This window comes from Asterias amurensis, chromosome 13 (assembly GCF_032118995.1).
Source record: "Asterias amurensis chromosome 13, ASM3211899v1".
NCBI lineage: Eukaryota > Metazoa > Echinodermata > Asteroidea > Forcipulatida > Asteriidae > Asterias > Asterias amurensis.
The window spans coordinates 13,669,431-13,695,210 of record NC_092660.1 but is presented as its reverse complement, the minus strand read 5'-3'; the positions used below and the strand labels follow the sequence as shown (position 1 = coordinate 13,695,210).

Here is a 25,780-nt window from a genome sequence, read left to right as displayed (position 1 = left end):
CTGGAATGCAGGCGGCGCCGGTGGTGGAGCTTAAGTTGCGCTGGATGGATGAGCATTTGGGAGGGAAGGATCAGAGCTGTTCTTGGACGGTGATGCGTGAGAGTTGATTGCCGGCTGGATGTGAATTGCATTGGAGTGTGACATTCTTTAGGTGAGCTGCTGCTGGGAGGGTTGGCTTGAGGATGGGTGACCAGATGTCCATAATGAAGAAACCTATGTCTCGTGGAACTTTATGATGTGCTTGTATCTCGATGGCCTCCTTGACTCTGCATTGGTGTCAGGACTGTACAGGAGGTATGAGTTCGGCTTGATTCCAATTGATGATGTGGTCGTGTTCTTGTGAATTTTTGATGATGGCTGATTTGTCGAGGTGTCCCAGTCTGCCATGTGCTTTGTTTCCTTGATTCTTGTTGAGATGCTGCGCCAGGTTTCCGCGAAGTACACTTTACCGCAATCACAGGGAATGCGGTAAACGCCTGCTTTGTCTTGAGTGTCTCGCTTGTCCTTGTGTGTGTGGAGTGATGCTTGAATCTTGTTTGGTGCTGTGTGGAAGATCTTGACTTGAGCTTGACTGAAGATACTTTGAAACTTGTGAGAAGTGTGGCCGATATATGGGAGGGTGATTGCAGCCTTGAACTTTGGTCGTTCATCTGTTGTGAGACTTGGCTTGGGCTGGCTAAGATTGAATGTCTTGTAGTCGTTAAGTTGAAGTGAAGTCTTGATGTGGTGTAGTTCCTACTTCAAGCTGCCTTTGTCACAGGTGTTCAAGGCCCAGCAAACCAAGGTGTTGCAGACAGCAGACTTGAAGCGAGGATGATGGAATGATGAGTTATGAAGGTATCTATCGGGGTGTGTTGGCTTGCGATGTACTGTTTGGGCTAAAGTGCCACCAGCTTGTCTTGTTACTTGGACATCTAGGACGGAGATAGTGTTGTTTTGTTCTTGTTCCATGGTGAATTGGATGTGTGGATGTTGACTGTTCAGGTGATGGAAGAACTCTTGGAGTGCTGTCTTGTCGTAGGGCCTAACCACAAAGGTGTCGTTAATGTAGCGAAGCTAGAGGTTAAGGCAAAGATCGACCTTCTCGATGCTGTCAAGTTCAAACTCCTCCATGAACAAATCTGCCAGGACCGGGGATAGAGGATATCTCATGGCGGCCCCAGAGGTTTGTTCATAGAATTTGACTCACCACCTGAAGCTGGAAGCGTAGACGCTGGTGATGAGGAGGACGTGGACTTGTTCTGGAGTGAGGCTTGTGCGGTCTGTCAGTGTAGGTTCGGCTTGAAGGCGTTTTTTGGCGATGTTGCATGCTTCTTCGATTGGTATGCTGGTGAACAGTGACACGACATCAAAACTGACAAGGATATCAGTTGGACGAGATGTATGTGCTTGATGATGTCGACTAACTTGCTTGAGTTGTTGATGTGATGTTCAGTGAGGCCAACTAGTCGATGGAGGTTCTTGGTGAGGTGTGTTGCAATGTTGTAAGAAGGTGAACCCTGGGATGCCACGATGGGGCGGAGAGGACCATCTGGCTTGTGGATCTTGGGTTTGCAGAAGAAACGTGGGCAGGTGAATGCGGATGGCTTGAGGTGATGGTACGTGGTGTTGTCTATGACTTGCGCTTGATAGAGAGTACAGAGTTTGGTGGTGAGTGTGCGTTCAATGACTGGGCTGGGGTTCCTTGGCAGGCGTTGGTAGGTATTAGTTAACAGGATTTCATTTACTTGGTGGTCATAATCCGTTGTAGACATGACCATAGTGGCATTACCCTTGTCCGCTGACATGATGTGGATGGACTTGTCTTTGTGCAGGGCTCAGATATTGGCATTTTCTCGCCTGCTTGTGTAGGGTCTTGGTAACTTGGCGTTTGAAGTCTTTGCAGAATTTGGATACGGACTTGGTTGGGGCTGTCTTGTCCAGATGTTTGAGTGCAGGTTCAGTGGACTGATTGATGTCTTTGACTTGAAACATGCGAGGTGTGCTGGCGCCCACACATTGCACGATTCCATTCAAAGATATTATTCAGTCTACCGAACCTGCACTCAAACATCTAGACAAGACATTCGTCAACCATGTCCGCATCCAGATTCTGCAAACTCTTCAAACACCAAGTTACCAAGACCCAGCACAAGCAAGCAAGAACACGCCGCTATCCGAGCCCTGCACAAAGACAAGTCTATCCACATCATGTCAACGAACATTGGTAATGCCACCGTGTTCATGTGCACAACAGATTCTGACCACAAGGTAACCGACATCCTGTCAACTGATACCTAACGACACCTGCCAAGTAACTCCTGTTCAGTCATCGAACGCACCCCCACTGCCAAATTCTGCACTCTCTATCAAGCGCAGGTCATAGACAACACCATGTAGCGTCACCTCAAGCCATCTGCATCCGCCTAATCACGTTTCTTTGGCCAACCTTAAGAGCCACAAGCCAGATGTTCCTCTCCGTCCCATCGTGGCGTCCCGGGGTCACCCACCTACAATACCGCAAGACACCTCACCAAGACCCTCCATCCACTAGTTGGCCTCACTGAACATAACATTAACAACTCAAGCAAGGTCGTCGACATTATCAAATACATACATCTCCGTCCAACTGAGATCCTTGTCAGTTTTGACATCATGTCACTATTCACCAACATACCAACTGAAGAAGCATGCAACATCGCCGAACAATGCCTTCAAGCCTAACCTACACTGACAGACCGCACAAGACTCACTCCAGAATAAGTCCACGACCTCCTTATCACCTGCTTCTCCGCTTTTAGATTCAGGTGGCGAGACAAATTCTATGAACAAACCTCTGGGGCCACCATGGGATCTCCTCTATACCCGGTCCTGATGGATTTGTTCATGGAGGAGTTTTAACTTGACGGTATCAAGAGCGCCAATCTTCGCCCCAACCTCAGGTTCCGCTACACTGACAACACCTTTGTGGTTTTGGCCCAACGGCAAGACAGCACTCCAAGAGTTCTTCCATCAACTGAACAGTCAATATCTACGTAACCGATTCAACATGGAACAAGAATAAAACAATGCTATCTCCTTCCTAGGTGCCGAAGTAACAAGACAAGGCTGATGGCACTCTAGCCCACACGATACATTGCAAGCCAACGCACACCGACAGATACGTTCACAACTCATTATTCCACCATCCTCGCTTCAAGTCTGCTGTCTCCAACACCTTGGTCCGTTGGACCTTGGACACCTGTGACAAGGGCAGCTTGAAGCAAGAACTACAACACATCAAGCATCTCGTCAACTTAATGGCTACAAAACTTTCAACCTCAGCGAGCCCAAGCCAAGTCTCACACCAGATGAACTACCAGAGTTCAAGGCTGCAATCTCCCTCCCAAACATTGGCCTATCTTCTCACAAGCTTCAACGTATCTTCATTCAAGCTCAAGTCAAGACCTTCCACACAGCATCAAACAAGATTTAAGCATCACTCCACACACACAAGGACAAGCAAGACACTCGAGACAAAGCCAGCGTTTACCACATTCCCTGTGATTGCTGTAAAGTATACATCGTGGACCAGGGCGCAATATCTCAACAAGAATCAAGGAACACAAAGCACATGGCACACTGGAACACCTCAACAATTCAGCCATCATCAAATATTCACACGAACACGACAGCATCATCAAGTGGAATCAAGCCAAACTCATAGCTCATGTACAGTCCTGGCACCAATGCAGAGTCAGGGAGGCCATCGATATACAAGCACACCATACAGTTCCAGAAGACATCGGTTTCTTCATTAACGACATCTGGTCACACATCCTCAAGCCAACCCTTCCAGCAGCAGCTCACCACAAGAATGTCACACTCCAATGCACACACATCCAGCCAGCAATCAACTCACATGCATTACCGGCCAAGAACAGCTTTGATCCATCCCGCCCAAATGCTCATCCATCCAGCACTTCTAAAGCTCGACCATCGCCTGTAGTCCAGCATTCTCCTGAAGACGAGCAGAGTATACTGTTTACTACGTCGAGACCAAACCGGGTCTTTCCAGAGCCAATACTCACCTTAAGAGGTTTACACATGGTTCTCCCCGTAAATTATAATTCCTCCACACCATGCAAAGCTTCAAACAATTCATATTCCAGATGGGATTGAAGTGCAACAAACCTAGGTAGAATAGCTAGAGAATGATCTCTTTATACTCAAAACTCTATTTCGAGATGCATTTTTCTCATTGTCTGTTTTTTTTCTTTATTTTATTTACGGCGACGGTGATCCATCTGCCTATGGGAGACCAATGGAAACTGCACAAGCCATTCCAGTCGCAGCCATGAAGACATCAATGGGAGCTGTTTATCTTTGCTGGAAAACGACAGGAAAAGGTAAGATTATTTTAAGGTGGATTGATAGCTTGGGAAGTAATGAGGGACCATTTTGATAGCTTGGGAAGTAATGAGGGACCGTAAATTGTTGAGATTTATCCTGAAATCAAGATTATGTCTAGATTTAAAAGGGGCTCCATGCTAAAATTTAGCTTTGCAAATCACCAGCTTTCCAATCGCTAGAGTCCTCATGCAAAAAATCTAAACCTCGCAGCATGAATATTATTCTATGGTGAAAAGTGTTTAATGAGAATAATGATTTTGTAAGGACTTGATTGGCATATATTTCAGGAGTCTGCAGTTCTGCTGGGGATGTGGTGTACTACCTGCCGATGACCAAAAGCCATGATGCAACAGTGCCTGACTATGCAGACAGCATCCCAGTTGTCATTTAAGTGCACCAAACAAAGGTAGATACCTAGAGAATGATCTCTTTAATCTCTAAACTCTGCTGGCGAAGTGCATTTTTCTAATAGTTTGTACTTGTTTTTGTTTTTTTATGGCGACAGTGAACTGGTTAAATGTTTAACCATCTGCCCATGGGAGTCCAATGGAAACTGCACATGCCGGCCATGAAGTAATCATTGGGAGCTATGTATAATGTGAGGAAAACGACAGGACCAGGTAAGTTTATTTCCAGTTTGATTGATAGCTTGGAAAGTAATGAGGGAGCGTAGTTTGTTAAGGTTTATCCTGAAATAAACATTTTGTTCAGATTTAAAAGGGGCTCCATGCTCAAATTTAGCCTTGTAATTCACAAATTTTCCATTTGCTGGAGTCAAGATGGAAATTGGGGGGGGGGGGAGGATGGGGACTCGATTACGTAAGATGCTATTGTGTTTGATACCCTTCAATTGCAATTCAAATATAAAGGGCCATACATTTTTGGACAGAAATTCTTCAGTTTCATTTCCAAATTGTTATCAAAAGGACATCAAGTCTGAGCTTATGTACAGACCAATTTGTTTTTGCTGTATGATGATGTCATGCTCTGAAAGAGCGCAATTTGTATTCTGCACCATTTTAACTTGACAGAGTCATGCGTTGTCCCCAAACTCCACTCACACGTTGAAAAATGACAGCATCACAAAACTCAAATTCACAAAAACTCAAAACTCAAGATCCACATCATTTACATTTATGGAGCGGAACTTTTTGCTTTTTTGGATTTTGGATTTTGAAGCAAAGACTTTGGTACATGAGAAAATAAATACAGTGAAAAGTATTTGACGTGAGTGTATATATAGTGTCCTGATTGAAATGTATTTCAGGAGTCTGCATTTATGGTTTAAAGGCAGTGAACACTATTGTTAGTTACTCAAAATAATTATTATCATCAAACCTTACTTGGTAACTAGGAATGGGGAGAGGGTGATGGTATAAAACATTGCGAGAACCAACTCCCTCTGAATTTAAGTAGTTTTAAAAAAAAAAGTAGTTTTCCATGAATTTGGAAATTCTTGAGTTGTGCATAAATTGTTCCTTTACTAATTTATGTGGGTTTACTGTATTAATGTTCTGCAATTTGTCCTGTAAGGTTCTTGTTCATTCAATTGTTTGGATTGTTGTTTATTTTCCTGTTGTCAAATTAAAAAAAAATAATATTATAATGTTATTCGCTTTTGTACAGTTTATGGAATGGGTGCAATGTAAATGAACAAATTATAATTATTATTATTAATTTTGTTTCGAGACCTCAGCATTTGATTTTGAGGTTTCGAAATCAAGCATCTGAAAGCACATAAGTTTGTGTAACAAGGGTGCTTTCTTTCATTATTGTCTTGCAACTTCGACGATCAATTGAGCTCAAAGTTTCACAAGTTTTTACTTTATGCATATGATGACATACATCACCAAGAGTGAAGACTGGTCTTTGATAATTACCTATAGTGTCCAGTGTCTTTAAGCCTTTAATCCACAACTGTCCTGTCGGTTTCTTCTCAAAAAGTTCTTGAAAGTTGGTTTAATGGAAACAACAAGTTCATGACAATTGTTAGACTGTAAAGAAAATTTGAGAGAAAGAAAGCATAACAAATTATCATCTAAAAACTCAAGGACCCAATTTTGGGATGCTCTTTGTAATAATGGACCAATTTAAGGTGGAGGTTTTACACTTGATATTTTGACTTGATTGACATATTTTCAGGAGTCTGCAGTTCTGCTGGGAATGTGGTGTACTACCTGTCGATGACTGAAGCTCACAAAACATAGGTACATAGCTAGAGAATTATCTCTTTAATCTCGTCTTCAGGGGAAGGCTGGAATGCAGGCGGCGCCGGTGGTGGAGCTTAAGTTGCGCTGGATGGATGAGCATTTGGGAGGGAAGGATCAGAGCTGTTCTGGGACGGTGATGCGTGAGAGTTGATTGCCGGCTGGATGTGAATTGCATTGGAGTGTGACATTCTTTAGGTGAGCTGCTGCTGGGAGGGTTGGCTTGAGGATGGGTGATCAGATGTCCATAATGAAGAAACCTATGTCTCGTGGAACTTTATGATGTGCTTGTATCTCGATGGCCTCCTTGACTCTGCATTGGTGTCAGGACTGTACAGGAGGTATGAGTTCGGCTTGATTCCAATTGATGATGTGGTCGTGTTCTTGTGAATGTTTGATGATGGCTGATTTGTCGAGGTGTCCCAGTCTGCCATGTGCTTTGTTTCCTTGATTCTTGTTGAGATGCTGCGCCAGGTTTCCGCGAAGTACACTTTACCGCAATCACAGGGAATGCGGTAAACGCCTGCTTTGTCTTGAGTGTCTCGCTTGTCCTTGTGTGTGTGGAGTGATGCTTGAATCTTGTTTGGTGCTGTGTGGAAGATCTTGACTTGAGCTTGACTGAAGATACTTTGAAACTTGTGAGAAGTGTGGCCGATATATGGGAGGGTGATTGCAGCCTTGAACTTTGGTCGTTCATCTGTTGTGAGACTTGGCTTGGGCTGGCTAAGATTGAATGTCTTGTAGTCGTTAAGTTGAAGTGAAGTCTTGATGTGGTGTAGTTCCTACTTCAAGCTGCCTTTGTCACAGGTGTTCAAGGCCCAGCAAACCAAGGTGTTGCAGACAGCAGACTTGAAGCGAGGATGATGGAATGATGAGTTATGAAGGTATCTATCGGGGTGTGTTGGCTTGCGATGTACTGTTTGGGCTAAAGTGCCACCAGCTTGTCTTGTTACTTGGACATCTAGGACGGAGATAGTGTTGTTTTGTTCTTGTTCCATGGTGAATTGGATGTGTGGATGTTGACTGTTCAGGTGATGGAAGAACTCTTGGAGTGCTGTCTTGTCGTAGGGCCTAACCACAAAGGTGTCGTTAATGTAGCGAAGCTAGAGGTTAAGGCAAAGATCGACCTTCTCGATGCTGTCAAGTTCAAACTCCTCCATGAACAAATCTGCCAGGACCGGGGATAGAGGATATCTCACGGCGGCCCCAGAGGTTTGTTCATAGAATTTGACTCACCACCTGAAGCTGGAAGCGTAGACGCTGGTGATGAGGAGGACGTGGACTTGTTCTGGAGTGAGGCTTGTGCGGTCTGCCAGTGTAGGTTCGGCTTGAAGGCGTTTTTTGGCGATGTTGCATGCTTCTTCGATTGGTATGCTGGTGAACAGTGACACGACATCAAAACTGACAAGGATATCAGTTGGACGAGATGTATGTGCTTGATGATGTCGACTAACTTGCTTGAGTTGTTGATGTGATGTTCAGTGAGGCCAACTAGTCGATGGAGGTTCTTGGTGAGGTGTGTTGCAATGTTGTAAGAAGGTGAACCCTGGGATGCCACGATGGGGCGGAGAGGACCATCTGGCTTGTGGATCTTGGGTTTGCAGAAGAAACGTGGGCAGGTGAATGCGGATGGCTTGAGGTGATGGTACGTGGTGTTGTCTATGACTTGCGCTTGATAGAGAGTACAGAGTTTGGTGGTGAGTGTTCGTTCAATGACTGGGCTGGGGTTCCTTGGCAGGCGTTGGTAGGTATTAGTTAACAGGATTTCATTTACTTGGTGGTCATAATCCGTTGTAGACATGACCATAGTGGCATTACCCTTGTCCGCTGACATGATGTGGATGGACTTGTCTTTGTGCAGGGCTCAGATATTGGCATTTTCTCGCCTGCTTGTGTAGGGTCTTGGTAACTTGGCGTTTGAAGTCTTTGCAGAATTTGGATACGGACTTGGTTGGGGCTGTCTTGTCCAGATGTTTGAGTGCAGGTTCAGTGGACTGATTGATGTCTTTGACTTGAAACATGCGAGGTGTGCTGGCGCCCACACATTGCACGATTCCATTCAAAGATATTATTCAGTCTACCGAACCTGCACTCAAACATCTAGACAAGACATTTGTCAACCATGTCCGCATCCAGATTTTGCAAACTCTTCAAACACCAAGTTACCAAGACCCAGCACAAGCAAGCAAGAACACGCCGCTATCCGAGCCCTGCACAAAGACAAGTCTATCCACATCATGTCAACGAACATTGGTAATGCCACCGTGTTCATGTGCACAACAGATTCTGACCACAAGGTAACCGACATCCTGTCAACTGATACCTAACGACGCCTGCCAAGTAACTCCTGTTCAGTCATCGAACGCACCCCCACTGCCAAATTCTGCACTCTCTATCAAGCGCAGGTCATAGACAACACCATGTACCATCACCTCAAGCCATCTGCATCCGCCTAATCACGTTTCTTTGGCCAACCTTAAGAGCCACAAGCCAGATGTTCCTCTCCGTCCCATCGTGGCGTCCCGGGGTCACCCACCTACAATACCGCAAGACACCTCACCAAGACCCTCCATCCACTAGTTGGTCTCACTGAACATAACATTAACAACTCAAGCAAGGTCGTCGACATTATCAAATACATACATCTCCGTCCAACTGAGATCCTTGTCAGTTTTGACATCATGTCACTATTCACCAACATACCAACTGAAGAAGCATGCAACATCGCCGAACAATGCCTTCAAGCCTAACCTACACTGACAGACCGCACAAGACTCACTCCAGAACAAGTCCACGACCTCCTTATCACCTGCTTCTCCGCTTTTAGATTCAGGTGGCGAGACAAATTCTACGAACAAACCTCTGGGGCCACCATGGGATCTCCTCTATACCCGGTCCTGATGGATTTGTTCATGGAGGAGTTTTAACTTGACGGTATCAAGAGCGCCAATCTTCGCCCCAACCTCAGGTTCCACTACATTGACAACACCTTTGTGGTTTTGGCCCAACGGCAAGACAGCACTCCAAAAGTTCTTCCATCAACTGAACAGTCAATATCTCTGTAACCGATTCAACATGGAACAAGAATAAAACAATGCTATCTCCTTCCTAGGTGCCGAAGTAACAAGACAAGCTGATGGCACTCTAGCCCACACGGTACATCGCAAGCCAACGCACACCGACAGATACGTTCACAACTCATTATTCCACCATCCTCGCTTCAAGTCTGCTGTCTCCAACACCTTGGTCCGTTGGACCTTGGACACCTGTGACAAGGGCAGCTTGAAGCAGGAACTACAACACATCAAGACATCATGTCAACTTAATGGCTACAAAACTTTCAACCTCAGCGAGCCCAAGCCAAGTCTCACACCAGATGAACTACCAGAGTTCAAGGCTGCAATCTCCCTCCCAAACATTGGCCTATCTTCTCACAAGCTTCAACGTATCTTCATTCAAACTCAAGTCAAGACCTTCCACACAGCATCAAACAAGATTTAAGCATCACTCCACACACACAAGGACAAGCAAGACACTCGAGACAAAGCCAGCGTTTACCACATTCCCTGTGATTGCTGTAAAGTATACATCGTGGACCAGGGCGCAATATCTCAACAAGAATCAAGGAACACAATGCACATGGCACACTGGAACACCTCAACAATTCAGCCATCATCAAATATTCACACGAACACGACAGCATTATCAAGTGGAATCAAGCCAAACTCATAGCTCATGTACAGTCCTGGCACCAATGCAGAGTCAGGGAGGCCATCGATATACAAGCACACCATACAGTTCCAGAAGACATCGGTTTCTTCATTAACGACATCTGGTCACACATCCTCAAGCCAACCCTTCCAGCAGCAGCTCACCACAAGAATGTCACACTCCAATGTACACACATCCAGCCAGCAATCAACTGACATGCATTACCGGCCAAGAACAGCTTTGATCCATCCCGCCCAAATGCTCATCCATCCAGCACTACTAAAGCTCGACCATCGCCTGTAGTCCAGCAATCTCCTGAAGATGAGCAGAGTATACTGTTTACTATGTCGAGACCAAACCGGGTCTTTCCAGAGCCAATACTCACCTTAAGAGGTTTACACATGGTTGTCCCCGTAAATTATAATTTCTCCACACCATGCAAAGCTTCAAACAATACATATCCCAGATGGGATTGAAGCGCAACAAACCTAGGTAGAATAGCTAGAGAATGATCTCTTTATACTCGAAACTCTATTTCGAGATGCATTTTTCTCATTGTCTGTATTTTTTCTTTAATTTTTTTACGGCGACGGTGATCCATCTGCCTATGGGAGACCAATAGAAACAGCACATGCCATTCCAGTCGCAGCCATAAAGACATGGGAGCTGTGTGTCTTTGAGGAAAACGACAGGAAAAGGTAAGTTTATTTTAAGGTGGATTGATAGCTTGGGAAGTAATGAGGGACCGTAAGTTGTTGAGATTTATCCTGAAATCAAGATTATGTCTAGATTTAAAAGGGGCTCCATGCTAAAATTTAGCTTTGCAAATCACCAGTTTTCCAATTGCTAGAGTCCTCATGAAAAACATCTAAACCTTGCAGCATGAATATTATTCTATGGTGAAAAGTATTTAATAAGAATAATGATTTTGTAATGACTTGATTGGCATATATTTCAGGAGTCTGCAGTTCTGCTGGGGATGTGGTGTACTACCTGCCGATGACCAAAAGCCATGATGCAACAGTGCCCGACTATGCGGACAGCATCCCAGCTGACATTTAAGTGCACCAAACATAGGCAGATAGCTAGAGAATGATCTCTTTAATCTCTAAACTCTGTTGGCGAAGTGCATTTTTCTAATAGTTTGTATTTGTCATTTTTTTTTACGGCGACGGTGAACTGGTTAAATGTATGTTTAACCATCTGCCCATGGGATTCCAGTGGAAACTGCACATGCCGGCCATGAAGTAATCATTGGGACCTTTGTACGCTGTGAGGAAAATGACAAGACAAGGTAAGTTTATTTTAAGTTTGATTGATGGCAAACTTTGTGATATTGACTGGAGCATAGCTGTTTTCCTCTTCTGGATTAGTGATGTGAAAAAAATAACATTGTAGTACATAAATGTGCCAAATACAACCTTGCAACATGAACTATAATTGTTCTACATTAAAAAGTATTTGGTGAAAATAATTATACTGAAATTTCTTAATTGACATATATTTCAGGAGTCTGCAGATCTGCTTGGGATACCTGCTGATAACAAGCGCCAACATGAAAACGTCCGAGAGGATGCCTGCCTATGCGGACAACATCTCAGTTGTCATTGAAGTGCACCAAACATAGGTAGATAGCTAGAGAATGATCTCTTTAATCTCGAAACTTTGTTTCGCAGTGCATTTCATTTGCTTGGATCCTTTTTGTTCTTAAGCAGCTCTATGAAATTTGGCCCTGATGATCCAAGTCTTGATATGGTTTGTACTGATGCGAGTACATTGTAATTTTCTTTAAGATGATTGTGACGACTGCGTGTCAACATGGACCATGAAGATGTGACGTCACAGTACAGAGAGATACATCATGGCTTATGAGGAGATAGCTATATTCCTCAGCTACTCACCAGGGTCCTAAGTGGAATTTGAAGGTATGATCTGTTTTAGCGAAGCTTGAGTTGAAAGTTTAGAAATCCATTTAAGTGCAGAAAATAGACATTTCTTAGGTTTCAAAATTCAAACATATACCTTAATAATAATAATAATAACTAGACATGATTGCATTTGTGCACAAATGCAGAGCTGTTTCGTTAATAAAATTTTCAAATTGTCCCTCTTAATTTTAAATTCTCTTTGCATCAAAGCAGTTATGACAGTCAAGCCTATTTAAAAAAAATAATTTGGATTATACCAAGTTCAGATAGCAATTTGTGACTTAAAGGTGCAAAAATTAAAAAAATCATAAAACATTATGTGATGACGTCATCATGACGTCGTTTCATAATTCACAAGAACTTGTCAATATCCAACAACCTACCAAGTTTCAACATAATCGCATAATTACTTCGGGAGTTATATTAGTCCAATAAGTGCACCTTTAAGGCCGCGTCACGTGACCCCCAATGACGTCATTGATCTGAAACTTCACACATATGATGGCTGCCTGACAGTTAACGTGTGTGTAAAATTTGAAGTAAATACAAAAAACTTCACCACACACATCTTCAAAAAGTTCATTTTGACGAGTTTTCAACCTGCCGCTAGAGGGCGCTGTTGCATTTTGTGATGTCATTGGTATTTTTTTTGAACTGCCCACCCTTGCCAGGCACTAACATCGTTAAAAGCAACTTCATATCTTTTGCCAATTTTGAATTAGAGGGCCACTTCCGGTTTCGACCGGAAGTAGAGGTCATGTGAGGTCACGCACACGAAACAAAATGAAGACCTAATTTATCCCTACCCAATCCCGCAAACAGAAACCTACGGTCTCTTGTGGCTGATTTGTTATAAATTTTCAAACATTTAAAACACAACATCTTTAAGATGTCGTCACGTGACTTGTGATGATGTCATAATGACATCCTTGTTTTGCAATGATCATTGCCCCAATACCTTTCATCCCTGAAAGTTTCATTGCAATTGCTCTTTGGGAACCTTCCAAATCAGCACTTATATGAAATTTTTCTGAAGATGACAAATAAAAAAATAATAATAACTAGAGCTAAATTGCATTTGTGCACAAATGCAGAGCTGTTTCGTCAAAAAAAAAATTCAAATTTCTCAACTGAGTTTTAAATTTGTTGGGTATTCAAAGCAATTTTGCCCAATGTGGCATAAATAAAAAATAATTTGGATTATACCATATTCAGATAGCAATTTATGTGTTAAAGGTGCAAAAATTGAAAAAATTATAAAAAATCATGTGATGACGTCATCATGACGTCCTTTAATATTTCATAAGAACTTGTCAATATCCAACAACCTACCAAGTTTCAACATGATCGCATAATTACTTAGGGAGTTATATTAGTTCAAAAAGTGCACCTTTAAGGCCGCGTCACGTGACCCCCGATGACGTCATTGATCTGAAACTTCACACATATGATGGCTGCCTGACAGTTAACGTGTGTGTAAAATTTGAAGTGATTACAAAAAACTTCACCACACACATCTTCAAAAAGTCCATTTTGACGAGTTTTCAACCTGCCGCTAGAGGGCGCTGTTGCATTTTGAGACGTCATTGGTATTTTTTTTGAACTGCCCACCCTTGCCACGCACTAACATCGTTAAAAGCAACTTCATATCTTTTTCCAATTTTGAATTAGTAGGCCACTTCCGGTTTCGACCGGAAGTAGAGGTCATGTGAGGTCACGCACACGAAACAAAATGAAGACCTTATTTATCCCTCCCCAATCCCGCAAACAGAAACCTACGGTCTCTTGTGGCTGATTTGTTAAAAATTTTCAAACATTTAAAATACAACACCTTTAAGATGACGTCACGTGACTTCTGATTATGTCATAATGACCTCCTTGTTTCGCAATGATCATTGCACCAATACCTTTCATCCCTGAAAATTTCATTGCAATTGCTCTTTGGGAACATTGCAAATCAGCACTTATATGAAATTTTTCTGAAGATGACAAATAAAAAAAAAAATAATAATAATAATAATAATAAAAAAAACTTTAACAAAAACAAGAGCTGTTTCGCTGCGCTTCGCTACGAAACAGCTAATAAAAAAAACTTTAACAAAAACAAGAGCTGTTTTGCTGCGCTGCGCTACGAAACAGCTAATAAACAGTTCTTATATAGCGCAAATTACAAAATAAAGTCAAGGGCTTCTACGATTGAAAAGAAGGGTTTTAAGTTAGATTTAAATGTTCGTAGCCTGGCACAGTCTATGATATTGTTGGGAAGAGAGTTCCATAGTCTTGGAGAAGCATATTTGAAGGAGCGATGACCGTTGACCTTGCCTGAAAACTCTATGTTAAAGCGTGCGCCAGGAGGGTCACTGAGTGAGGGATGTGCTTACTTAATAAAAAGCAATTATTGATATAGTATACACACATCTTTGACCTTTAAATCCAAATCTCAATCTAATTAGTTTTTTCTTTCTTTTTTGATCATATTTAATACAGGATTAACACGGTCGAACATCTTTGAGTTGGACACGTTATGCAACACCAATAAAACACCTCATCTAAGGCGTCATGACAACAGATGAACATTGTCAACAGAATGAACCCCAAGAACACAAACGAGACGAAGAGGCAGACCAAGTTGGCGTTAGATGGATGACATCAGAGAATTTGGAAGCGTCACGCAAGAACGATCAAGGTGGAATGGTGATGAAGAGGCCTTCCTTTTGCAGTATGTAGCGACATTATCTAGATAGATAGATATTTTGCCACTTACACAAAAATATTTGCTCAGTACAAAGTCAAGACAACATTAAGGTTGTTTGTAAAAGTAAACTCAATACCAATAAAAAGTAAACAAGTGTGTTAAGAACTGTATATAAGTGGTGATTATGTAATGAAGTTTTGTTTTGTAATAATGAATTAAATATAAATTGTAACTTATATTTTGTGTCACTTTGTAATTCAATTAGTTATTTTTCTAATTGTTTACATGGTATCTGTTCTGGGGTACCCTCACATGGTGGCCACCGTGTTTCTTTACTGGTTACTGTATGAAGACATGTAAATATTGTGACACACTTGGGGTTTATAACTCTTTTAAATCAAAGGTCATGACCTTGTGGACTTGTGTTTGAGTACTCATTAACCAGGTTTATAATTACAAAGGTCTAGACATTGTCCATGGTATTTATCTGGATAATCAGTCCAGTTTGTTAGTACTCTTAACGACGTTAAACAAGTGTGTTAAGGACTGTATATAAGTGGTGATTTATGTAATGAAGTTTTGTATTGTAATAATGAATTAATTATAAATTGTAACTTTTAATTTGTGTCACTCTGTAAATCAGTTATTTATTATTCTAATTGTTTACATGGTATCTGTTATGGGGTACCCTGACATGGTGGCCACCATGTTTTTTACTGGTTACTATATGAAGACATGTAAATATTGTGACACACTTGGGGTTCAGTAACTCTTGTTAAAGTTTGTAATGTCAAAGGTCATGACCTTGTGTGTGTTTGAGTACTCATTAACCAGGTTTATTATTACAAAGGTCTAGACATTTTTCATGGTATTTATTGAGGATAATCAGTCTAGTTTTTTAGTACTCTTATTAACAACGTTAAACAAGTGTGTTAAGGACTGTATATAAGTGGTGATTTATGTAATGAAGTTTTGTATTGTAATAATGAATTAATTATAAAATGTAATTTTTATCTTGTGTCACTCTGTAATTCAATTATTTATTATTCTAATTGTTTACATGGTATCTGTTATGGGATACCCTGACATGGCCGCCACCATGTTTTTTACTGGTTACTATATGAAGACACGTAAATATTGTGACGCACTTGGGGTTAGAACTCTTTTTAAAGTTTGTTATGTCAAAGTTCATGACCTTGTTTGTGTTTGAGTACTCGCATTAACCAGGTTTATTATTACAAAGGTCTAGACATTGTCCATGGTGTTTATATGGATAATTAGTCCAGTTTTCGAGTACAGCTCTTAACATCGTTAAACAAGTGTGTTAAGGACTGTATATAAGTGGTGATTTATGTAATGAAGTTTTATATTGTAATAATGAACTAAATACATAAATTGTAGTTTGTATTTTGTGTCACTCTGTAATTCAATTATTTGTTATTCTAATTGTTTACATGGTATCTGTTCTGGGGTACCCTGACATGGTGGCCACCATGTTTTTTACTGGTTACTATATGAAAACATGTAAATATTGTGACGCACTTGGGGTTTAGAACTCTTTTTAAAGTTTATGTCAAAGGTCATGACCTTGTGTGTGTTTGAGTACACGCATTAACCAGGTTTATTATTACAAAGGTCTAGACATTGTCCATAGTATTTACATGGATAATCAGTCCAGTTTTCGAGTACTCTAAACGTCGTTAAACAAGTGTGTTAAGGACTGTATATAAGTGGTGATTTATGTAATGAAGTTTTGTATTGTAATAATGAATTAAATATATAAATTGTAGTTTTTATTTTGTTTCACTCTGTAATTCAATTATTTGTTATTCTAATTGTTTACATGGTATCTGTTCTGGGGTACCCTGACATGGTGGCCACCGTGTTTCTTTACTGGTTACTATATGAATACATGTAAATATTGTGACACACTTGGGGTTCAGTAACTCTTGTTAAAGTTTGTAATGTCAAAGGTCATGACCTTGTCTGTGTTTGAGTACTCATTACCCAGGTTTATTATTACAAAGGTCTAGACATTGTCCATGGTATTTATATGGAGAATCAGTCCAGTTTTTGAGTACTCTTAACGACGTTAAAAAAATGTGTTAAGGACTGTGTATAAGTGGTGATTTATGTAATGAAGTTTTGTATTGTAATAATGAATTAATTATAAATTGTAACTTTTATTTTGTGTCACTCTGTTATTCAATTATTTATTATTCTAGTTCTGGGGTACCCTCACATGGTGGCCACCATGTTTTTTACTGGTTACTATATGAAGACATGTAAATATTGTGACACAATTGGGGTTTAGAAACTCTTTTTAAAGTTTGTAATGTCAAAGGTCATGACCTTGTCTGTGTTTGAGTACTTATTACCCAGGTTTATTATTACAAAGGTCTAGACATTGTCCATGGTATTTATCTGGATAATCAGTCCAGTTTTTGAGTACTCTTATTAACAACGTTAAACTAGTGTGTTAAGGACTGTATATAAGTGGTGATTTATGTAATGAAGTTTTGTATTGTAATAATGAATTAATTATGAATTGTAACTTTTATTTTGTGTCACTCTTTAATTCAATTATTTATTAATTCTAGTTCTGGGGTACCCTCACATGGTGGCCACCATGTTTTTAACTGGTTACTATATGAAGACATGTAAATATTGTGACACACTTGGGGTTTAGTAACTTTTTTTAAAGTTTGTATTGTCAAAGGTCATGACCTTGTGTGTGTTTGAGTACTCATTAACCAGGTTTATAATTACAAAGGTCTAGACATTGTCCATGGTATTTATTAAGGTAATCAGTCCAGTTTTTGCGTACTCTTAACGACGTTAAACAAGTGTGTTAAGGACTGTATATAAGTGGTGATTTATGTAATGAAGTTTTGTTTTGTAATAATGAATTAATTATCAATTGTAACTTTTATTTTGTGTCACTCTGTAATTCAATTATTTATTATTCTAATTGTTTACATGGTATCTGTTCTGGGGTACCCTGACATGGTGGCCACCATGTTTTTTACTGGTTACTATATGAAAACATGTAAATATTGTGACGCACTTGGGGTTTAGAACTCTTTTTAAAGTTTATGTCAAAGGTCATGGCCTTGTGTGTGTTTGAGTACTCGCATGAACCAGGTTTATTATTACAAAGGTCTAGACATTGTCCATGGTATTTATATGGATAATCAGTCCAGTTTTCGAGTACTCTTAATGTCGTTAAACAAGTGTGTTAAGGACTGTATATAAGTGGTGATTTATGTAATGAAGTTTTGTATTGTAATAATGAATTAAATATATAAACTGTAGTTTTTATTTTGTTTCACTCTGTAATTCAATTATTTGTTATTCTAATTGTTTACATGGTATCTGTTCTGGGGTACCCTGACATGGTGGCCACCGTGTTTCTTTACTGTTACTATATGAAGACATGTAAATATTGTGACACACTTGGGGTTCAGTAACTCTTGTTAAAGTTTGTAATGTCAAAGGTCATGACCTTGTCTGTGTTTGAGTACTCATTACCCAGGTTTATTATTACAAAGGTCTAGACATTGTCCATGGTATTTATATGGAGAATCAGTCCAGTTTTTGAGTACTCTTAACGACGTTAAAAAAGTGTGTTAAGGACTGTGTATAAGTGGTGATTTATGTAATGAAGTTTTGTATTGTAATAATGAATTAATTATAAATTGTAACTTTTATTTTGTGTCACTCTGTAATTCAATTATTTATTATTCTAGTTCTGGGGTACCCTCACATGGTGGCCACCGTGTTTTTTACTGGTTACTATATGAAGACATGTAAATATTGTGACACAATAGGGGTTTAGAAACTCTTTTTAAAGTTTGTAATGTCAAAGGTCATGACCTTGTCTGTGTTTATGAGTGCTCATTAACCAGGTTTATTATCACAAAGGTCTAGACATTGTCCATGGTATTTATATGGATAATCAGTCCAGTTTTTGAGTACTCTTAACGTCGTTAAACAAGTGTGTTAAGGACTGTATATAAGTGGTGATTTATGTAATGAAGTTTTGTATTGTAATAATGAATTAAATATAAATTGTAACTTTTATTTTGTGTCACTCTGTAATTCAATTATTTATTATTGTAGTTCTGGGGTACCCTCACATGGTGGCCACCATGTTTTTTACTGGTTACTATATGAAGACATGTAAATATTGTGACACACTTGGGGTTTAGTAACTCTTTTTAAAGTTTGTAATGTCAAAGGTCATGACCTTTATTATTACAAAGGTCTAGACATTTTCCACAGTATTTAATAAGGGTATTCAGTCCAGTTTTTGAGTACTCTTAACGACGTTATTGGATTACAAGGTTATGACATTGTTTATGGTGTTTATATACGGTTTCGAGTACTCATTAAGGAGTTTTTGTAATTACAAAGGTCATGCCATTTTCTAGGTTTTTTTTTAAGGGTGTTTGATTCAGGGAATTACAGTGCGAGGACCCGGCCTTCACTGCGTGGTAAGACCGGGTTGGTGGCTGGCGCTGTAAGGTTGACATTGTTTGCCGTGTTAATTTAGGGTGTTTGAGTACTCATTAACGATACTATGATCTCTTTTAACTGTTAATTGTGGGGTGGGAGATGACAACCTTCACGTGGTCCACCCTGTTGTTAACTAATTGTCATCAAACAATAGAGCTTTATAACCATGTTTATATATGCACCAAACCAATTTTTTAATGACAATGTCATGACATTTTCTTTGGTGTTTATTTAGAGAGTTTGGGTACTCATTAAGGTTGACATTGGTTGTAGTGTTAATTTAGGGTGTTTGAGTACTCATTAACGATGTATTAAGATCTCTTTTAACTGTTAATTGTGGGGTGGGAGATGACAACCTTCACGTGGTCCACCCTGTTGTTAACTAGTTGTCATCAAACAATAGAGTTATATAAACATGTAGCTCTATGCACCCAATTTGTTTTTTTAATTACAAGGTCATTACATTTTCCTTGGTGTTTATCTATAGGGGGTTTGAGTACTCATTAACGATGTATATTTTAAACGATCTCTTTAAACTGTTATTTGTGGGGTGGAGATGACAACCTTCACGTGGTCCACCCTGTTGTTACCTAATTGTCATCAAACATTAGAGCTATGAACTATACAAGTTTAAAGCTCTATATGCATCAAACTATACCCTTTTCATGAAATGTAAATTGCACATAGCGTGTGCGTACTAACATTTTGGTTGGCAAAAAATGTAGGAACATCAATCGGGCTGTTTTATACACAGGTAATGGGTGCGTGACGCAAACGCAATTGTGTCTGCTTATAGTGCACAACTCAGCCTCACTACAATGGGCAGCCCGCCGTATCGATACCTCTCGTCAGTAACCCCTAGTAGTGATGTACTTGGAAACAACGCTGATTGGCTCAGGAAATTTGTTATGCATTAGATGTCAAGTGCGTGCGCGCGTAGTTTTAAGATATTTGCGTGTTGATCACGCCCGCATTTTTTATGACACCACACGCTTTTTAAAAACAAAAACAAACACATTCTTTAAGACTTAAGACATGCCTGTGCGCGTAGAAAAGATTGAATAATGAGTACGTACCCTCAATAATGGCTCATTTAAATGTGCTAGCATATAGCACATTTAAATTGGCCAATTCCAGGGGGGTTATGATCGAGCAAGGCATGCTGGGAAAAAAGGCGCAGTGAGATTGATCACCCCTGGGAACAAGGTTGTGTGCATGCGAGAATGTAATAAGCGTTAGCGGGATGCCGCGCTTCGCGCGGCACCCCACTAGAAGAGGAGGATTCTAGTATATACAAATGTTGTGAAAGGTAATGTGGGGTAAGGGAGGTATTCTTAAAGGTAATAATCATTTCGTAGGATTGGATTAGAAATTGTATTCATAATCGGTATGGAATATTGTCATTTGTTGTATTTTGATAAATTGTTGAGCGTGCACAACATAGTTGTGAAACGTCGCCTCCCCTCCTATTAACCTTCTCTCTTGCGTTCTCCAACTAAAGGAATTGGTGTTTGTTGCTGGAATTGAGCTTCAATATTGGGGAAGGGTGTACTTGGCATTGATGGTTCATGACATGATATGTAGGGTTTTTTGTGATATTTTAGTATTGATCGAGCGGGCCAACGCATTATCTGTATAAATATGGATTATTGTTCGCCTCTTTTACGCATAGTTTTAATTCAATCGGCTTTTGTCATTGTATTAGTTTTATTCACTGCACCGAGTATTTCCCCGCTAAGATGACTGTAAGGGTAATTACTTAGTCGACTAAAAATATAGCACGTACACTGCTATAATGACACACTTACTTTATTGTGTTGAGCACATTGGGTATATTTTAAATATTGCCGACAACAGGCGGTCTTTGTCAAAGAGCCAATCAGACAATTGTATATCACAATGAATTTGGAATCAGCAGTGGTATTTGGTTCCCTCCGCAACAAATCCGAAGTTAGCCACGGATTTACTCGACTAAAGGCTCGCAAGAGTCTGGTCCCCCCCCCCCCTCAACAATAATCACCGCTGGTAATAGCAGAGGAGATACCCGACTAAAAAGGCTTGTAGGAAAGTGGTACCCTCTTGCTATAATATGATTTGCTGCTTTGTTTCCAATAACGTTCACACGATTTTAGAATCTTAGGCCCCCATCGTGATCTATTGATTGTACGTCAAACGACGCATACAAAGTTGTTGGATCACCAAATAAAGCGAGTTTTCGGAACATGCTGTGCAACAGATTTTTACCACCGCTTTTTCTCACTTATTTCACGTTTAGAAAACATTAGCTGTGTTATTTTGAGGGTTTGTACGTCAAGTTTGGTTAATATTGTATGGAGAAATTCGTAAAAATGTATAGTACCCGATTCAGCCGCACATGAGGGCTCAACCCGACGGCCGATTGCTCAATACCATAAAACGGATTTGGCAAATGCACATCCTGAAGCCTGACCAAACTGCTTTAAGTTCTAACAATTTTGTTGCTTCAGAACCTTGACCAATGGAATGTTCGTTTACAGCTTCAAAACAGCCGTTGATGTTTCACAAAGTTCGTAACTATGAAAGCATACTATTCTTAAACGGTATAAAAAGAATCAGTAATGTATTCACTTTCTTCTTGCAAATAAATTATTGCAATTTCTGCGTGTATACGTTCTGTGTGTGGGGGATGACATAATGGACTGTACCCCATACCACCAATGGTACAGGGTTATACGGTACAAATAAAGTTATTATATAGCAACAGTGGGTTGCTGTTTGATGCGTTTAAAAAAATGCTGTAAAGTTGGGTACGCCTTCATGAGTGACTTAATTATAATAAACACATCTGTAACAGGCGCATGTATTTTTGTTTCTCATAAATATTTTTTATTTAACACGCGAAATTAAACCCGACGGCCGATTGCTTAATACAAAACGGATTTGGAAAAATGTACATCCTGAGTCCTGACCAAACTGCTTTAAGTTCTAACAATTTTGTTGCTTCAGAACTTTGACCAATGGAATGTTCGTTTACAGCTTCAAAACAGCCGTTGATGTTTCACAAAGTTCGTAAATCTGAAAGCATACTATTCTTAAACGGTAATTTCGTGTACTCTTTTGAAGAACTGGCAAAACCTATATGAACAGAATCAGTAATGTATTCACTTTCTTCTTGAAATTGTTGCAACTTTTGCGTGTATACGTTCTGTATGTGGGGGGATGACATATGCACTGTACCACCAATGGTACATGGTTATTTTTATATGGAACAAATAAAGTTATTAACAACAATGGATTGCTGTTTGATGCGTTTAAAAAATGCTGGAAAGTTGGGTAGGCTTACATGAGTGACTTAATATAACACATTCTGATTCTGATCACGATTTTGCAAAGAAACTCTGCACGTCAGCTTCATTATCTCGTAGTTGTGCACTGACTGAGCCAAAAGGGAATTAATGACTTGATGAACTTTTAAGAATGTTCATGGTCAGTCCATGCACCAAACAGTTCATGACATGTTCATCACAGCAGTTCATGAACCAAGTTCATGAACTGTTCATCCATTCCATTAATGGACAAGTTAAAAAAGTTTTGTGTGTTTTCATAAAAGTCAATTTATAAGCTTTCTTTGCAGTTAATGAACTCTAATGAATAATCATAACTCAACTGTGTATTAACTTAACTCCCTGTTTACAAATTGGTATACATTTTTCTTCTAACTTTAATTATTTCCAGTTTCTGTGTGTCAGTGATAGTAGTGATCATTAGTATCATGATTACCAAGCACTTTACTCTGACAAAAAAAATTCTGCCCTTTAGGTGTACAGTAATTAGTTTTAAAAATTTCAATTTATTTGCCAGGTTAACATTACGTATTATTATAAAATAAAGACATTGATCATGTGAAACAAGAAACAACTGTGTGATGTAGAATGATCATTGTAAAATAATAGAAAACACCCTACCTTGTAAAACACTCTGCATTGTTTTTTTGTCAAAGGAAAATGTGCCTGGGTGAATTATGATTAATTTTGTTCACCTAAAAAAACTCGGGCAAAATCCGAGTCGGTTTCCCTTGATTTTTGAAACTTGGCACGGTAACAGTTTTATTAAAGAGATAGTTACACAGTAAGAAGTAGTTGTTTGTTTTGAAGAACATCGTTGGTTATCAACTCTTATTCTAGAAATTAAAACGTCACTTTGTATACAATGAAGTAGTCAACATAGGAAGAATTTTCCCTGACGGAATACAATATAGAAAGCGTTACGATAACGCCTCTTATACATTTGTAGTATTCCAATTTGGGGGGTCAAGCGTTTGAACCAAGAAGTGAACGATATCAAATTGCATTGTAGGGCCTACCAACTGCTGTACTCCTTACCGCACTTAAAAGTTTTATAGCCTACATATTCCAGAGTTGAATTCGGTCCAAATGGAAAGAACTTGGTCAAAATAGGAAGAATAATTCCTTTAGACACACAATCTGAGATAATAACCGCGGTGACGCTTCTTACATTCATTTTTTTGGTGCATGGGGTACATGGGTATAGCCAGTTTCTCTTATCGGCTAAGCCATACTTTTCTGTGCTTATAGCAAGTTTTTGTGCTTACCGGCATAATGAAATTAGGCCTTATACATTCCAGTCTATTTCCTGGCAGGCAATACATTTCACTGCTCATGATGAACAATTTTGTATAATAACGACCAAATACAAGGCTTGATTTCTAAATGTTGGTCAATTGTTTTCTTGTCTGTCTCGTCTCATGCAGTGTTTTTTCTTACAAGCTATTGCTTACTAAAACGGCCCCGTACTCTGTTTGCTTATTTATGTTTACTCTTACGTAAAGAATATTTTTGATTTACCTTGCACAAAAGTGTCAAGCCGTAATGACATGTAATTTCACCATGCCATTGGCAGCAACACATGATTCGTACACACACACACACACACACACGCGTTGCTGGCAACATTGATGGGACCAACCGTTTTGTAATAGGGGTGTTAATCAGGGATATATTCAACTATGTGTTCATGATCTACTGTACAGCGGGCGCCGCGGTTCTAATAATTTAATACCCCATACCATACTTAAAGGATTGGAAACAAAACCATCATTTTCTGAATAAAATCAATTTATCACTTGAACATTTATTAACAACAAATTGATCAAACATCATGAGAATCAAATGAAACTTTTAGTTGAATGAGAGTTTAAAAATATTTGTGTAACACATAAAGCAAGATAAAGAAGAGTTTGCGGTAACATAGAGCAAGGTTTTTGTAACATTTTACAATAACAAATATTATTTTGAAAGAACTATTAAAAATTATTTTTTACATTGCAACCAGTCACAGGCTTAAGACGGCTGTACAATAAACTTCTGCATAAACAATTAAACAAATGCCATAGTATATTGGCTTTTGAAGAAATCAAGATGATGAGTAAACATTGACTATTCGTTACCTTGTAATAATTAATCACAACTGCGACAACAACAAGGGATCCGTTCGAAGTATTGACAAAATGTGTGTATTCAATGTATCCCCCCCCCCCCCCCCCATTAAAGGTTATTACGAAAGCCCCACACACATGAATTCCCACACCAGGAATGAACTGGTCCAGCGACCCACGCGAACCTACAGCAAATCGTGGCGGGCTAACAAAAATTTATGATGTTTTTAAACGTTCTCATGTCCTCTTCAACAAATCAAAAATTTACTGACACAGATTGAGCTACAGTGCATTATCTTTATAGTGGCACCTTTATTGTGTGAAAATTCAAGAGAATAGGGAGTCAAAACTTACGTGTAGTTAAGCGTCGATTTACGTCGTTCATTGTCTGTCGGAACCGTCTGTCGCATGCATGTGCACTATCCGTAGCATATTATGGTTGTGCACAACTACTGACGAATCATAAGCACCGTTTCAAGTTCTATCGGCAAATAGACAGGGGTGAATATGGACCAATAGCATAAAGCTATTCATAGCCATTTAGCTGGTGTTTTACCCCCTCTGTTGCTTGTTGAACGAAGGCTTTGCACTGCGGATTATAAACTGTGCAAGTCTCGCGCGCACCGGAGCGAGAAAACACGACAACTGAAGAACTTTATTTTTTTATGAATCAAATCTTTGCTTTAATTTATTCTTACTGCCGAATCTTAACAACAAAAATACCCTATAGAGCTTGTTGAAATTAGTTTTAGCTTGTTAAACAAATACACAATTATCGGTTAAAGTCTATTTTATTGACAAAAGTAAAATCTGGGACAAGGATGTTTGTTTGATCTTAATTTATTTTAAACCCCTTTTGTAAATCTACGCCCGAATGTGAGGCCGTGTCCGAATTGGCGACTTCGGCTACAGCTAC

General features: G+C 39.6%; 3 long non-coding RNA genes across 3 annotated transcripts; 2 read left to right on the top strand and 1 right to left on the bottom strand.

Annotated features, from left to right (window-relative positions):
• Positions 1 to 4,063: 4,063 nt before the first annotated feature.
• Positions 4,064 to 25,262, bottom strand: LOC139946473 (uncharacterized). Its single transcript, XR_011787248.1, has 3 exons — positions 25,219 to 25,262; positions 6,252 to 6,365; positions 4,064 to 4,347 (listed from the first exon to the last, which is right to left on the bottom strand). It is a non-coding gene; the product is annotated as an uncharacterized lncRNA (long non-coding RNA).
• On the top strand, positions 4,300 to 4,974 carry LOC139946472 (uncharacterized). The gene is made up of 3 exons (XR_011787247.1): positions 4,300 to 4,367; positions 4,659 to 4,777; positions 4,877 to 4,974. It is a non-coding gene; the product is annotated as an uncharacterized lncRNA (long non-coding RNA).
• On the top strand, positions 10,564 to 19,354 carry LOC139946566 (uncharacterized). Its single transcript, XR_011787265.1, has 4 exons — positions 10,564 to 11,583; positions 11,799 to 11,916; positions 12,083 to 12,214; positions 14,705 to 19,354. It is a non-coding gene; the product is annotated as an uncharacterized lncRNA (long non-coding RNA).
• Positions 25,263 to 25,780: the final 518 nt, after the last annotated feature.